The 10,980-nt window shown below is 37.5% G+C and overlaps 1 pseudogene; it reads left to right on the top strand.

Annotated features, from left to right (window-relative positions):
• The first annotated feature begins 989 nt into the window (after positions 1-989).
• LOC111905927 (potassium transporter 1-like) lies at positions 990-5,186 on the top strand (annotated as a pseudogene).
• The last annotated feature ends 5,794 nt before the right edge of the window (positions 5,187-10,980 follow it).

Raw genomic sequence — 10,980 nt, 5'->3', positions numbered from 1 at the left:
GGAATCGTGAAACTCACTTGATTTGCAGAAACAGCAAACACGAACAATTGAAATCTTGATATTTTATTCTAGCTTGCACTCTGTATTATACTCGTATAATACTAATATAATATAGTATAGTGTATGAAGTTGTGTATAATAAGCTTGTTTTAGCTCAATTTCCTCATTTCTCATACTATACATATGTATTTATACTTGAAGATTACAATTTAAATAAGGTTCTTAAAACATCCGTCAGTTTCAACACGTTCTTGACAGCTCATCTTTCACATGCACCGACTGGGACCGATACGGCTAGAAAGTAGATCGAACTGGCTTTAGAACGTGACCGAAAACAGCATCTGTAGATGCTCCATGTTCTCGCATGCGCCACCACCACAAGCCATGGTGGTCCGGCCGCCAACAAAACTTTGTTGATTGATAAGTTAACTTGTAAAATCCGTATATTCTTCATACGAGCTTCGTTTTCGACGTTCTTCATATCCACTTATAGGTATTTCTAGTACTACAACTTTCATTTAGATAGTTTCCAGTAAAAATGAATATGTGTTTACGTATTATTGTATAAATAAGAGTATATACTTTTATTTTAATAATACTAACTTGATAAAAAAATCAACAACTTATATTATGTAATGTTTTATATTCAACTACTTGTATAATTATGTTTTTATAAAGAAATACTTTTTTTTATAAAAATTCCCACATGGATTGATGTTTTATATATTTCAATTACTCCAAATATTTAACATAGTAAATATTGTATTTTTACTTTCTTGGTTTGATTTTTACCGAACAAATTTACATTTTACTTATGGTGATTTTAAAATTTTTACCGTTGACTTGTTTGACCATATTTTTCATAAATTTATTATTCAATAATTCAAACACATATATTAGGTCTGTTACATGTGTTTTCAAAACGGAAGAGTTACATAGAAATGATGTAATTTTTACGATTGTCACACATTGACGCTGCATTTAATGTCATGACTCTAAACGATCTCGGGGATCCAAGTCGGTACATGGATATAGGTGTCACCTCACACCTTGCTTCAAATTCAGGTATTCTCTCTTCTATCAGTAATATGAGTCACTATAATTCAACTTTTGTTCGCAATGATTCATCCATTCCGGTCACTCAAATCGGTCATACCACCATTCCCTCTTATGATTGCCCCTTTCATTTAAACCACATTCTTGTCACACCCGATATCATCAAAAACCTTATTTTTGTTCGCATATTTACTACATATAATGATACTTCCATTAAATTTGATCCCTCTGGTATTAATGTGAAGGAGTTGCTGACCAAACAAGAGCTCCTTAGATGTGATAGCACCGACGACCTCTATCCCATCACTCCATCCGCGATCGCCTTCATTACCACCGCTTCTCTTTGGCACCAATGCTTGGGACACCCCGGACCTCGCGTTCTCAAGTCTTTAATTTATAGTGATTTTATTTCACGTAATAAACCTAGTAAAACTTTGCTTGCAATGCTTGTTGTAACACTCGGTTTCGAATCGCTTTGTTATTTGGGGTTGTGTCCCAATCATAAGTTATCATAAGGTTTAGGACCTTAGGGAAGAAAGGTTTAGACCCATTTGGATGTGGGTGATGTTGGTTATGTGATGAAAGGGTTCAGTTAGTACTTTAGAGGCCAAGGGTATCGAAAAAGGCGTTGGTTCGGGCCTTTTATGAATTTTGGATTTTAGTTCGGTTGGTTTTCAGGCTAAATAAAGTTGATGGAATTGTAGGGTTTCTCGTTACCTTTCCGTGGATATAAAGAACATCAAAAACGGATAAGGGATGCAAAAGTTATGATCATTTGAAGTTAGAAGGGTTTTGGACCAAACCGGGTACACAGGGTGTACCAGGAGGGAACGTTAGGCGTTCAAAGGAAAATGGACGCGGGCCAACTTGGGAATGCAGGGCATTCGCTGGGCATTTTCAAAAACTCATTTTTAGGGTTTGTCCCGTTTATAAGCATCAATATATACCCAAACCTCTTCCATTCTTCAGCCTTCATCCTCTCTGACTCTAAGAACGAAACCCTAGCCCCCATTTGAGTGATTCTTGAGCTTCAAAGTGATTTATGTGTGTTTTTAGTGCTTGAGAAGGAATAAGGAACTTCTTGAAGGGTCATTGCTTGACTTGGAGCTTTTGGATTCAGGCTTTGTTCACCTAGATCTAACCTCTGGAGGTATAAAGTCTCAACCTTGACAACTCTTTCATGTAGATCTAGCTAGGTGGAAATTTGTTATGATTTTGGTCCCTTTGTGGTGGTTCTTGTGAGTATAAGTTTCTCCAGAACCTTTGAGCTTCATATTTGGCCCTTTTTGGGGTTATAGAGTCATAAAGTTTGGCTCTTAATGAGTATAAACCTTCCATGCATGATTTGGTGGTCATTTAATAAGGCTTGGGACTTAGGATTTTGATTTGGGTTCCATTGAGTTATGCTAAGTGATGAAGTTGGAAACTTTATGACTTAAGAAGTCCCTTGAAATCAGATCTAGAAGTTAGAAATTTTGACTTAATGGATTGAGTTGAAAAAAGATTCACTTTTGGTCCCCTTTTTAACTTAAAGGATCAGATCTTGACTTCTTGGACCATTGTAATGGATGAAGTAGAAAACTTTATCCATTATTGAGATATTAAGAGCATAAAAATGTAATCTTGGGTGTTGTATTCAACCCATGCATGTGTTAGATGGTCTTAATAGGTTAAAGGTTAAAACTTTGACTTTAAGCGCTTAATGGACATGCAAGGTCATAAAGTTGGAAACTTTATGACCCTCAGTAACATATTAGACCTAGATTTGTGTTTGTAAAAAAGGACTTAAGGTATTAAGCCCTTAATAGAAAGTTTGGGGATTCAGTGGGAACGCCCCCAAGTAAGTGGGAGGAACGCAACGCGTTCCGGTTCGAGTTTGCAATTCTGGTCAAGGTGTGAACGCCCCGCGTTCGAAGTGGTTTAACTCGGTTGACTCGTTTGAACTTGACCCTTCACCAAGTTTGACCAAAAAGGGGATTTTGGGTATTTTGTGATACTGATTGGGTTTTTTTCTACGTCTGGTATTCAAGAATACTTGTAGAGCTGGTGTTGGAGCAGTGTTTTGTTCAACTATTCATCAATCTGTGAGGTGATTTTTCCTCACTGTACTTATGGGTCGACGGCACCAAGGTCGGCCAATTGGTTTGATATCCTGATATTCACTGATATGTTGAGTATAAAATAGATATGCATTATTATGCTATTTATTGATATGTTAGGTTGGTAGATCTATAGGACTACCCGTGATATTGCCTATTTATTTGTATATAATATTATTTGTTATATGTCGACATATTGTGTGGGTTGGGTTGAGGTTGTATTGCTCCGTGTTGTAGCCAACAAACCCTGGAGCATACTAGATATGAGCTGAGGGCCAGGGAGGGCATGCCAGACTCATACTAAGGGCTCAGTAGCATTCCAGATACGAGCTGAGGGACAGGGAGGGCATGTCAGACTCGTGCTGAGGGTTGAACATTGGAATCTCAGTCCGAGGACTAACTAGGTTAGAGCAATCCAGACATAAGTTGTAGGCCCCGGGGGTAAACTAGACTTATGATGTGGGCTCAAGAGCAAGCCAAATATTAGTTGAGGGCCATGGAGGGCATGGCAGAATCATACCTTAATATAGCTGCCTTAACAGAGAAACCCCTGGATCTAAAGCTTCTTCCTTCAACCAAGCACCTCCAACTTCAACTCCTTCAAGAAATCACCAAAGAATCACTCTCTTTTCACTCCTACACACTCAAGAGGGCTCAAGCTCACGAATTAGGGTTTACTAGACTGAGGGGGGCAATGAGGGAGACCATAATGAGGCATTATGATCCTTAAATAGGGTACAAAACCCTGAAATTAGGGTTTCATTCTGGCAGCCCTACTCGTTGAGTTGGAGATCCCCAACTCTTCTAGTTGGAGCTCCCCATGTGAAAATCGTTCATACATCAAGAAAAATATATGGACAGGTGTACATCGCGGAGGTAAATTGGATGTTATTGAGCTTGTGTTTAGTTGTAACGATCGGATTACGGGACATGAAAATGATTGGCCATGCTTATGGTATCATATCATTCATCCTTTTCAATTTATTGGTTTTTAACTCGAAAGTCAAAATTGAGCAATAGTTTCTGGTTTTGAATCCGTTAGGGCTAGCGGTGACCACTGTGATGTTCGTGACAACTTGTTTATTGACGATGGTTATGATAATTGTGTGGAAGTAGCATATTGTAACCGCAGCTTTGTTTCTTGTACTCATCGGATCAATCGAACTCTTTTACCTCTCAGCCGCCTTTTTCAAGGTTCCAGAAGGTGGATGGATCCCACTCATCCTCTCACTAACCTTCATGTCCATCATGTTCGTATGGAATTATGGAAAATTAAAAAAAAAACATGAATTCGATTTAGAAAGCAAAGTCTCAATGAACCGGATTATCTCATTAGGCCCGAGCCTCGGGATGGTGCGGGTCCTGGGAATCGGGATCGTTTACAGAAATTTGATAACAGGAATCCTCGCGATTTTGGGGCATTTTGTCACCAACTTGACCGCATTCCACCAAGTTTTGATATTCGTTTGTGTGAAATCGATTCAAGTCTCATATGTTTGGGCCGCGGAGCGGATACTCGTGGGTTGGGTCGGGCCCCATGAGTATCATATGTTTAGATGCATTGTTAGATACGGTTAGAAAGACGTCCTACATGAGAATTACAATTTTGAAAATCATGTCGTGTCGGCTCTTGTTGAGTATGTTGGAACAGAAGGAAAAGACTGGGACACAGACAGTGAAAATTTCGATGTAGATGTTAGTGTCCCCGGTGGGCCCACATTTAAGCTTCAAGATTATGAAACAAAAATGGTTAATTCGTTGAAGGATATTGAGGAGTCGTTTGTGGGGTGTTTAGAGACTCATTCAGATCTTAAAGATGAATCGATTCAGATACTTAAAGCTCAGGAATCCGGGATTGCATATATACTTGGGCATTCATATGCGAAGGCTAAGAAATCTTCATCGATTTTTGCGAAGTTTGCCATTGATGTTGTTTATTCGTTCTTGAGCAGGAATTGTAGGGGAACCGATGTTGTTCTATGTGTGCCTCATACTTTGTTGCTAGAAGTTGGTATGATTAATTATGTTTGATGGAGGATTGGTTTTGGGTTTGGAGTAATGGAGATGATAGAGATATGTATACGTTAGGAGTTTAGTGTATATGTTGAGATAATAGATCATAGAAAGGTAAAATGTACATTGAATCAAACTACACTCAGAAGAGATTAAAAATAAGATGGATCTTAAAGGGATCAAATATACGTACCTTTTTTCCATTGCTTCGTATTTGTGTTTTCGTAATTGTAAAGGCCATATTTTGTTTGGTTTTAACAACGAGGAGAAGAACAATTTGAATAAGTTGATGTTACATTTTATATAGACATGGCACCGAGACCAGTCTAAACCGTTCTCAACCAACTGAGAATTTAAAATAAATAAATAAATAAAACTTACAATTTCAGAAGAAAAAAAAAACCATTCCAGCCTATGCTTCAAGGGTCAAAAGCTCAAGATTAAATATTGTTACCTATAACAAGCTTACATCCTAGCTATTACTATTAGCCATATATTTTATATTAACCGTATATTTTGTATAATGATGAAATTCAATATTTTTCTAACTTATATTAGGCCAAGCATTCTTGTATTATAAAGACCACTAAGATTGGTGGAATAACATACGAAAGATCGTCTTATCAACTTTCATGGTATCAGAGCGCATCTACATCCAACCCTAATCGTAGCCTCCTTCTTTTCTATCTTCTCCTTCAAACCTGTGATTTATATTTCTTTTCTGTCTTTCTTTTCTATCTTCTCCTTCAACCTGTGATTTACATGGCTGAAAAACTTCACCCCGCTCTCATGATAACCAACATTCGGAACTTTATTCCAATCACTCTCGAGATAGAGAATGCACAATATACACCATGGGTCGAACCCTTCAAGATTCATTGCCATGCATTTGAAGTAATTGATCACATTCAACCTATAGCTGAATCGACTCCTCCTCCTACTACTGTAGATGGCAAACAAACTCCTCCAGTCATGTCTAAAGAACTTTGGAGTCTCCTTGATGCCATTGTCATCAAATAGATTTACAGCACCATCTCAAATGACCTCCTCCAAACAGTTCTTAAACCCAACTCCACTGCTACTAAGCTTGGACTACCCTTGAAAATATTTTTCAAGATAATCAAAACGAATGGGCACTCTATCTCGAACACAAAGTAGTCACCACCAAACTTGCCAACTTCCCAAACTGTTCAGCATACTGCCAAGCCCTCAAGATGTTATTTGATCAACTTTCTAACGTGGGTTCACCGGTTTCAAATCGGCGCCTTGTCTTGCAACTAATTGCTGGCCTTACTGAGTCTTTTGAAGGCATTCCCATGATGATACAACAAACAAAACATTTGTAACGCTCCGATTCTTAGGTATTGATAGTATGAATTTAAACTTCAAGTTTCAAGGTCTACTCGACGAGTGGATGTCCTGACTCGTCAAGTAAGAGCGGGTTTGGGCCACGTATTTAAGTGACCAACTCTCCGAGTCGGAAGAGTGACTCGACGAGTTGGAGCTAGAGGGTGAAACCCTAATCCCCGGGGTTTTGCACCCTATTTAAAGGATCATCTGCCCTCCTTGGCCTTCCCTTACAGCCCCTGTGAGTCCAGAAACCCTAAATCTCCATTTTCTCTCCATACTTGTGTGTTTAAGCTTGAAAGGTGGATCTTGGTGAGGAAAGGCTTAAAGATCAAGAAGCTTTGAGCAAGGAACATTTGGGGATCTGAAGTCTACCTTAGTTTATCATCATTTGAAGGTATCAAGTCATCACCTTGAGCTTCATCTAGCTAGATGTGACAACCCAAAAATATCTATCTATTAAAGCCATTCAATTCAATCAAAAGTCAGACTAGTTTCTGCTATCTTTTAGCATTGTTAAGGGCCTTTTTGAGTGCTTTAAGCCAAGTACATTCAAGGATTGGGTGTTAGGAAGTATCTACTAGAGTTCATTGTGCAGCATTCAAGCTGAAAAACTCCATCACTTGGATTTTACGGTCGTAAACTAGAGCTTACGGTTGTAAGCTCTTGTTTGGCCGTGAACCCCTCATCATAAGTATAGAATTCCTTCATTTGTTCTTCATTCCTCACATCTTCAAGTCAAGAACACTCAATTCTCTCTCAATTATCATCAAAAACACCAAGAACACACACTTGTTCTTGTGTGGCCGTGAACTCCCAAAAGCTTCCAAATCGTAAGAATTCTTCCATATTCTTGTTATACACTAGAAACTCTTGAATCCTCATGAAGCAAACACTTTTTTAGCATGAATCAAGGACCCAAAAATGCATGAACATCAAGAGTTTACGACCGTAAACCCTTGTATGGCCATAAACCCTTACATGGCCATTAACACATCTTCCTTTGGTCGTAAACTCCTTTTCATACAATCACATGTGATTGTAACACTTCTTTACAAGTGTTTCCTAGTCCCTAAGGTTGTTTCCTTGCATTTTAGTTGTTTTAAACACTAATTACATGCCTATATATGCCATTATATGTCATTTAGGACTCGTTTGTGTCTCGAGAATTCATTCATGGAACTTCTCATCCTTACGCGAATCTTCAATTAAATCAACCACGTAAGGTGAGTTCATACCCTAAAATCAATCTTTTAAATGTTTTAAATGCTTTTAGGGGGGGGGGGGGGGGAATACAAGTTGAGCACAATGATAATTGTATAAATGTTATTTGAGATAACCATCACGTTAAAGGATTTCTTATGCTTTTGTAAGTGATCAAAATCATTTCAAAAACACTTTTTAAATTATGTTACTTTATTGTTTATAAAACTTCATTTTTAAAGTACAAGCATAACTCAGTAGATAATCGAGTCTTTTCTACAAATCAGAGACAATTCAAAACAAACATACTAGTAAACTATAATAGGTATAGTTTAGGGGTTCAGGACATACTATAACGAGAAACAGAAAGAACATACTATAAAGAGAAACAGGGAGGAACATACAATAACAAGAACAGAAAGGAACATACGATAACAAGAAAAAAATGAAATTTATGTGAGACTACTTCACGGCTTAGTAATATACTTGTTAGGTCGAGTTTTGTAACCAGAGTCTCCTGGAGGGAGAGCGGACATGGTGTGTATACATCTATATGGGGCTGACAAGCCCAAATCCCGACTGTTCGCTACAGTTTGGCCGGCAGGCCAAGGGGTGACAAATGTCACATCAGTTTCGACGCCAATAGGTCGTCGTGTTGAACACTTTTCGATCAGTATGGTTATAACCACATCACAATTTTAACCTTAATTAACAAACTGGTTTTAAGGTGGTAAGTGCTTCAGTAATTACTTATACAATACTACTGAATACTTTCATTTTCCCATTACATTCATATAGTGATCTTCTCACATAAAAGGTAATGCAAACTATTTTCTAGTAAAGATAGTCTTAAACTTGGGAAAAATTACAAAAGACAAATAGTATAGTCGAGTCTTAGTACATTTAGTAAAAAGGGGGCCTATAATGCTAATCTTATGATTCCTTAGTAGATACATTAGGGATATATATTAATCGGATCCGACAGACAGTAGGATGTGTGCTTTCTGCTTCATTTCCTGTTCCTTGTTTGGTTGTGGGCTTAGAGCAGATTCACTCAGTCTACTATCTATTTGATCTTAGCTATATATATATATATATATATATATATATATATATATATATATATATATATATATATATATATATATATATATATATATATATATATATATTCTGTATACACCAAGTAATCATAAGGAGTACCAGGTACAGGTCAGGTCATAACATACAAATTCAATACACCGTTTTCTAGTACAAAAACATACTTTTCAGATAGAACATTTATTAGGCTAAACTAGAAACTTATCAGCAAAAGGGTTTAATCCATTTTATTAAACCAGTATAACTTAAAGGACCTTTAGTAGTCAATTCTATAATACCTTAGTTTATACATCAGGGTTATATGTAATTAATATCCGATAGGCAGTTGGATGTGTGCTTTCTGCCTTACTTCCTGTTCCTTTTTTGGTTGTGGGCTTAGGGAAGATTCACCCATTTAACTGTCCGTTCGATATTAGATTATATATAGCTTGTATAAACCAAGTGATTATAGAAGGAACTATTTTGGTTACCATTTTTACAATAGGAAATATATGATTTTGTTAAAGAATGTTTTCATCAAATATAAAGAACCGTTACAGTTAACTTCGTAAGTACCAAATGAATACACCAGGGTTATATACAGTGAAGATCTAACAAACAATGGGATGTGTGACTTCTGCCTCATTCCTTGTTCCTTGTTTGGTTGTGGGCTTAGGGTCAATTCACACAATCGATTGTCTATTTACTGTAAATTGTATATAACTTGTATCCATTTAGTACTCATATAAGGAATTGTAGAGTCATTTTTACTTTCATTCATCAAATCAAGAAATATAGGATTTTCTGGAGGAACAGGAGAACTTTTCTAAAAGAACTTACAACATACTTTACATCACTTAAATACTTATGAACTCACCAGCTTTAATGTTGATCTACTCTTTCAAAATAACATGTATTCTCAGAAAACTAGTAGACAGGTACGCACACTGGGACTCAGAAGATGAAGTATAGTAGATTCATGTCTTGTTTTGTTATTTACTTTTGGAGTCTATCTTTTGTGAACCACATACTTTGTAAACACTTTCATACTAATGCAATGGTTGTTTGTTACTTTGATTACTATGATGCATGTGTTGTGATACTAAGCATGACGTCCTCCGCCCCCGAACATTTCCGTCGCTCCGGTTTGGGGGTGTGACACTAGATCCCTTTTATATTTGAGTTTTGGGACCATTTTGGGCATTTGGTGTTGCATTTCGAGTGATGAACCAAGATCTGAAGTTGAAACTTCAGATCTAGGCTCATCTTGGCTCATCTTGGCTCTTATCATCATAAAGTCTCAGTCATTAGCATGTTGGTGAAGCTCTTTTGCCTATAACCTCTTCTTTAGCTTGATTTAAGTCATTAGCACCTTGCATGCACATAAAGTTTGCAACTTTACGTGATAAACATGCCCTGGGAGCTTGGATCTGCAGTATGGAGCCATAGTCTGGCTTAAAAAGCATTTGTATGGATGAAGGACCGAAGGGACTCGGCGAGTGGCATGGTCGACTCGACGAGTCCGATGAAGATTGTCGTAGACTCGGCAAGTCAATAGAGTGACTCAGCGAGTCCGATGAAGATTGCCTTAGGTTCGGCGTGTCAGACGAGTGGCTCGGCGAGTTGGCAAGTTATGCAAGGAACTCGGCAAGTAGCTAAGGATACTCGATGAGTTAAGGTCAACATGGATTGTTGACTATGACAATTGAATTTGAATTTGACCAAGGGTTGACCAGTTGACTTCTGAGGGTATTTTGGTAAATTGAATATTGGTGAATATAGGTGTTGGAGTTGGAGCTACATCTAGAAGAGTTTGACACTACTTTTCGAGCTACTTGCGAGGTGAGTTATCCTCATTGTACTCAAGGGTCTATGTAACACCCCGTTCATTTATTTAATAAATAAATTAGTTAATGTACGAAGGGTATCCCAAAAATAAATAATTATATATCAAAGGATGGCCTCGAGGGGCTAATTGTCAGTTTTAGAAGTTTGGAGGTTAAAAGTGTAAGTTCTGGGATTTATTTGTAAAGATTTTAAGAAGACAGGGGGTATTTGGTAAAGTATGGGCCAAATATGAAAAGGATTGGTGGGGGAAGGGGTTGTATTGTAAATCTCAGACCTAAATTGTATTGTATTTAGATGGCAGGGGGTTAAAAGGTAAAAGATGGATTACATTTGA

Source organism: Lactuca sativa, chromosome 9, assembly GCF_002870075.4.
Source record: "Lactuca sativa cultivar Salinas chromosome 9, Lsat_Salinas_v11, whole genome shotgun sequence".
In the NCBI taxonomy this organism is placed as follows: domain Eukaryota; kingdom Viridiplantae; phylum Streptophyta; class Magnoliopsida; order Asterales; family Asteraceae; genus Lactuca; species Lactuca sativa.
The sequence above is the reverse complement of the archived record's forward strand: the minus strand, read 5'-3'. Positions and strand labels throughout refer to the sequence as shown.